The sequence below is a fragment of the Cyanistes caeruleus genome, chromosome 5 (assembly GCF_971803275.1).
Source record: "Cyanistes caeruleus chromosome 5, bCyaCae1.hap1.1, whole genome shotgun sequence".
Lineage (NCBI taxonomy): Eukaryota > Metazoa > Chordata > Aves > Passeriformes > Paridae > Cyanistes > Cyanistes caeruleus.
The window spans coordinates 61,511,218-61,517,664 of NC_141705.1; the positions used below are offsets into that span (position 1 = coordinate 61,511,218).

General features: G+C 38.2%; 1 long non-coding RNA gene across 1 annotated transcript; it reads left to right on the forward strand.

Moving 5' to 3' along the window:
• Positions 1 to 41: 41 nt before the first annotated feature.
• LOC147653182 (uncharacterized) lies at positions 42 to 4,320 on the forward strand. The gene is made up of 2 exons (XR_015286975.1): positions 42 to 193; positions 2,047 to 4,320. It is a non-coding gene; the product is annotated as an uncharacterized LOC147653182 (long non-coding RNA).
• Positions 4,321 to 6,447: the final 2,127 nt, after the last annotated feature.

The window sequence follows — 6,447 nt, forward strand, 5'->3', positions numbered from 1 at the left end:
CGCCGCCCGGCGGGAACGTTCCGAGCACGATTCTGCCCCTTTCCCCTCACGGCGTGCGGCGCGGGCATCCAGAAAGAGCTTTTCCATCTGTTTGCGTGGATGTTGCTGCTCCGTGCATGGCCCAGCCTCACATCTTGTTTGCTTGAGAGGCAATTGTACCTCAGCTCTCACTTATCAAGAGACCGTATTTTGGGTATAGTAATTGTAACGATCAGTTGTGATTGTAATGGGCTCCTGAAAAGTTATCTCTGAAATCTTTCATCTGTGGCTTGAGCTATTTTTAAAGTGATGTATTGATTAATCTAAATGATAGGAATACAATGTAACTTAAAAAGGGAAATTATATCCATGCCATAAAAAATCCCTGCAAGCAGCTCTGTCTTAACTGAGGTTATGCAAGTTACTGTCACAGATGGATATTGCCTAGAAAACCCTTTGTGAAAATAGTTAGAAGATGTACTGTATAGATATTTAATGGAAGATAAGTGCATGGATCACATTCAAGTGTATTTTGTGGTCTTTCACCTAGAAAGGATTTGATACATATTTCATGTAAGTAAGATCTAGTATAGTGAAATCAGAAAGTACTTTGAACTTGACTAGCATAAGAGATCTGATAGCCAGGATGCCTTGGCAGGACCAAACAGAGCTTTGAAGATTGCAAGGAGATTGAATCAAGTCTGGCGACAGGGAGAAGATTGAATCAATGTTGAAATATGCATGTATGTTTGTATGATGCTTAATTCAACCACTGTAGTAAAAAATTACTAGCTTCCCTAGAATGGTATGTAAGCTTATGTAACCCAGTAAAATTGGCTTCTGATCGCTGAGTCAATTGTCCCCTTCCCTCTTCATCACCGATAATCGAGGACATTGCTTTGTGTGCTTTGATCATCGATTTGCTCAAGTGAGATGTTTATGTTGCTTCACATTGTATTTGGTCATGTAATTCTTCCTAAAAGTTGGCTGCTGATTATGAAATGTGATTTTCACTTACTGAGAGAGGTTTTCATGGGCCATCATTGCCTTTCCAGGAAGACACTCCTAACTTTTGTAAGGCCACTGTTGGTTCTCCTACAACAATTTGTTTGCATGTCATGCTTTTCCTTCAAGACGTGAGCTTCACAGCATGTTAGTGGGATGCACAGAAAACAGCATTATTGTTATAGCAACAAAAAAATCATGATGGTCACTAAACTGGACAGTTCTTCGTGAGAAAATGTGTGGAGAAGTAGTTTTTAATTATTGTTGGTCACCCTGGCCACACTGTTTAAATAAAAACCTAATTAGAAAATACCATCTTTTCTGAGATGTTAGAGGTGTTTTTGTGTAAGTCTCACTTTTCTTAATGAATGTCATTAATCACCAATATTCTTGTATTCTGCTTGTGACCACTGTAGTCTGTTTTAAGCAGCCATGAATGCAAGAACACAATGAGAATAAATGTTATTGCATTGGAAAAAAATACAAACAGAAAGTTTTAATCTATTTTGTAATCATTATCCTAGTCAGCTAATCTGCTCTCATGAATGAATGGAGCTCTTGAAGAAAGAACTATTATACATGCACAGATGTGACTGGGCATTTTTACATAAATTCATGAATGAAAAGAAGGAGAAATCTAGAAAACCCCAAAGAGATACGTAGACACTAAGCTTTTTATCTTCGCTTTATTTTACACTGTGACATGGTATCTGCCCCAAATATGTTCCAGAAACCACCCTCTAGATGGCAGGAGTTTGTCACTTCAGTCATGAACAGTAAAACAGTAAAACATCTTATTTTCAGAACCAATAGAGTGGCCTATGGCTGTAATAGAAGTGAATTTAAAATTTTAAAAAATAAATAAATACACGAGAATAGCCAATTTAGAGCTTACAGAATTTCCATTAGCAGTACTGGACTAGTCTCTGGAGAATTGTTGCAGACTTGTTTCAAAGAAAATGAGCCTCATTTTTAGAAGTGTTTTCAGTTACCTTTGTGCAAGAAGCAGTGGAAGGACAGTGAGTGTGTCTCTAAATGGTTATCATTTGTATTGCCTTACAGAGGATCAGAACTGTCACGTCTTTGCTTAATGCCTACTGTCTGGCTGGCCAAGATAAGAGGCGAGGGGTACCCTACACTGCCTGAAAAAGGTATTTGTCTAGGCAAGTACTTTCAAGACAGTACATGTATTGGTGACTGTCTTAACCCTATGCTGAGCTACCTGCAGAGGACACTGGAGAGAAAAGTGAAAGCCACTTCTATAAGCTAAATGATGCAATGAGAGCAGAGCTGTTGGACTTCCCACGCTAAAGGCATAGCCCTGCAGCATCATGTGCTGGTTTTCTCTTCTGTTCTGCTCTGCTGTGTCATCATGCATTTCATAAAGTCAGTTTTAACTATACAAAGGGCCAGAAGATGCTAATAAATAAGACTCTCTCAAAAATAAATGGATGTCTGGGATACAGAAAAATGAAATTTTGAGCAATATCTTTCCACCTTGATCTCTTTTTTGTTCACCTTTCAGAGTCACGTGGCAAAGCAGAGCAATGGCACTCTAAGTTACATACTGATTGCTAGTCAGATACATATTTTTAAGGCATTAAATTCACATTTCAAATGCGAATAATTCAGAAAAGGGTGTTATGAACAATCGTCTGAGGGAAGGTGGGCTTGCTTTTTCCAGTGGCAAAGCTGAGTAGTGCCATTGCAGCACCGTGTATGACCTCACATGGACATTGACCATCTTCAGAGTTCTTCCACTCACTTTTTCCTCTGCTCATATCATAAAAATTCTTCCTTTGCTGTGAGAGCATGTTTCAGGAATGGACGTTTATTTTTTCCTTAACTTACTCATGTAATAATAAAGGATTCAGGTCTTCTCACTTCTACTACTGAAAATTATGGAGAAAGGAAAATCAGGAAATTAGGTGTGTGCACAGCCTCTATTAGAATGGCAATATTCTGGGGCAGATACATATGCAGACCTTCATATGCAGTGGCACTGGATACTATGCTGGATGACAATGAAATATTTTTACTGCCTTTTGCTGTGATATTTCAGTCCCTTTAAAGATACAAGAAAGCATAATATCTCTCAACTTGAAATAAATACTGACCTGAGTTGTTATAATTCACTTCTAATCGAATGAAATGAAATTTCTTTTTCTGTTAATAATATGCTTGTTCTGATCTAATTAAGCCTCTATTACCTACCTGCCTATTACCATAATTATCTTCATTACTGCAATGTTTCCTTGCAGCATTCAATATGTTTACCTCCCTGGGGATTGTATTGTAAAATAGGTGCAGCATATACCTTTCTAAATGACCTTTGAAACAGCATACATCAAATTTAATTTGCTTTTAAATCCTGGCCTTGCAGCAATTGACCTTAAAAGTCATGTCAATATTTGTTTGATGTAAGATAATTTTGTCTGAAGACACTTATACTTGCTGGTTTAACTACATAAAGAAATGGGAAACAAAGAAAATAACTTGAGGCAAAAATCTTTACTGATGCCTACTGAATTAGACGTTGTAAAGATTTTGCGTGTGTGTGTTTTCTTTTCCCCCTGCCTCATGCTTGCATGCTTTAATCTTAGCCCTGGAAAGTCATTCCCCAAGAAATTTCTAGATGGTTATTTTATCTGGTCAATGTTTGTGGAAAGTATCAAGAGGGAAAAGAAGAAAGATCAGAGATAAAACAAAAAGAGAAATTTTGCTGTTAAGTGATTTGAGTCTTGATTCAGGGAGCTCACTTAGTTGTCAACTTCTTTATTAAAATCTATTAATATTTCCTATGATATTCAAGTTGCATTATTTCGCATTTCTTCCATGACTTCAACAAAATACTGAACAGAATTTTTATCATGGTATCTTCCTGGGGCTTTTTTATTTTATTTTTTTTGAGATTAAAGATATGCAGTAAAGCTAATACTAGGATTTTTGTGCACAATTAATGTGCCATCATATGTTAATTACCATATATTAATTAAGATTGCTGAGGTGAGGGGATAGTGAAAGACTAATCAGTTACTCATTTTGTAACATAGGGGGGAGGATATAGTTTTTTCTTATGGAGAAAGAACTTGTCTTCTGGCAAGTTATTAGTATTGTTCTTCCATTATGAAATTTCAATATCATAAATGACCTTGTTTCTCTTCCCTCTGATCCCATCAAAAGGCTGGCACATAGTGATATATTTGCTGCATATCTGGGAGGCTTTGTTTTTGCAGATGAGGGAGATGCCTGATAAATGGCAGCACCTGTGTGACAGAAATGAAAAAGGTAAAAAGAAAAAAAAATCAAGGTCAGACAGAGGATGACTGATGACAAGAATTTCTCTGTCGGTGCTGGAGGCTTGTCAGGTGGATGTGGCAGAAGAGAATGAAAAATGTGAATGTTTTAATTGGTCACAGGATATGAGAGTAATTCACACTCTCATTAGGAAGACTGAAGTTGATCAGGAAACTGAGAAGCCAGTCCCATAGGAGGAGGCCTAAAGGATCTGCTGTATCTGGAAAAATTAAAGGTTAGAATGGGAAAGTGGGGCTTCCATCCATATGCTGAGCTAGAGGGTGAGCAAAATGCCTATTCTGGCACAAGAGCAAATGGGAACAAAATTTTACAGCTTGGGGCCACATGGGGAGAGAGAGAACAACAGTGGGAGAATGTCAAGGTTCAGGGGACATAGTTTTATGATGTATGAAGAGAGCTGGCACAGTTTAACCTGGAGAAAGGAAGGCTGAGAAGATCTAATTGCTGTCTCTGAGGACCTAAAGAAAATTTATAGAGAAGACAGGGCCAGGCTCTTCTCAAGGGTACCCAGTGACAACATGACAGGCAATAGTCACAAACTGCAGCAAGAGGAATTACAACTGATATACAGAAAAAAATCCTTTGAAGCGAGAGTGGTTAAGCAATTGAAAACCTGTGCTGGAGCCCCAAGAACTGAGGTCAAGAAACTCTCTTGCATTTAGAATGGGTATTCTTGAAATAACACAATGAATTATCCAAAGGGGACCTCTAGAGGTCACCAGTCCAAGTCTTCTGATAAAAGGTTCTACATCAAGTAAGGCTGGTCAAGGCCTTGTCTAGCTAAATCTTAAGTGTTGCCATGAATGGGGATAGCACAACTGCTCTGGACACTCCTTTCCCAGGATTAGCAACCTTGCCTGCAAAGATCCTGAATAGGAGGATCCTACTGATTTCAAAGGCAGTTGGACTGTGTCATAGAATATTTGGTAGAATATTTGTTTGCCATATTTTTCTGAAATATCTGTTCTAAAAAAATTCAACATTTCAGCTGTTCTGTGTTTTTTTTGTTATTGAGCTGTGTGACATGTTTCTCTTTGGTGTCATTTCTTACCTAGATAGCAATTTTTCTCTTTAATTATGGCTTTTCCTTGTTCAGTTGAATTCATTTGTAGAACTCTCTTATGCAGATATGAACTGAATGGTTTTTCTGTCTAATTAGAGCTCCATTTAGATGGCTCTAATATCAGTGGCACTGAGCATTGGCTGAATTAAAAACTGAATTTATTCAGCTAATGAAAGCGGAAGGACAGATCATTTGTTTTATGGCATACAACATGGGTGGCTTAGCTGTTGATTCAGAGGACTGAAAGAGAAATTTTGTATCAAGTGTTCACTTCCCTGACATTGTAAGGAGCTCTCTCTTATCCTCTCTTCCACAAAATTAACAAGATTCCATCTTATTTGCCCTCACCATATTTTTGAAAAGCACTGTGGATAAAGAACAGGAATGCACCCAGTGTAGCATAGCATCATACAGAAATTCATCATTCACAGTGTAGGTGATTTAATACCTGTATTATAAATAAGATGTTTGAATGCAGGTAATCAAGTGTCAAATCAGATGCTTATGGCACTATGAAAAATGACACTTGGAACCATTTCTAGGCATGGATATCAGTCCTCATTATTCTGATTGATTTAGAAAACCCATTTGTTTATGTTCCACTACTGTTAGTTGATATTCTGAAAATTGTTTCTATTCATTCTCATTTGTGTTTTATTAGATTTCATTCATAAAGTTGTAATAACAGTTCTATTGCTTCTCAAGTACCTGTACATTTAGACTTACTGAAGTGTCAATATAAATAGTCATGTGCTCACCATGTTCACTGAACTCCTTATTTATATTTATTGTGGAGTGCTATTTTCCCTCTGCTCCCAGCCCCAGGAAGTCACCTGAGTAGCTGCAGTGCACCGGGGGTGGGAGGAGGTTTTAGCAAGGACAGAGATAAAAGACGAGGAGGCTCTGTCTTCTGGGACATCATCCCTGTTTTACTCTTGGAACTTTCCTGGGAAAAGAGAGAGCGAGAATCTCTCTCGCGGGGACTTTTGAACAGAGGGAAAGGGGGCAGGGGAAGCCCGGTTACACCAATGGGGAGAAACCAACAGAAAGGAGTGAGGGGGGAGGAACTAACACATCACAGA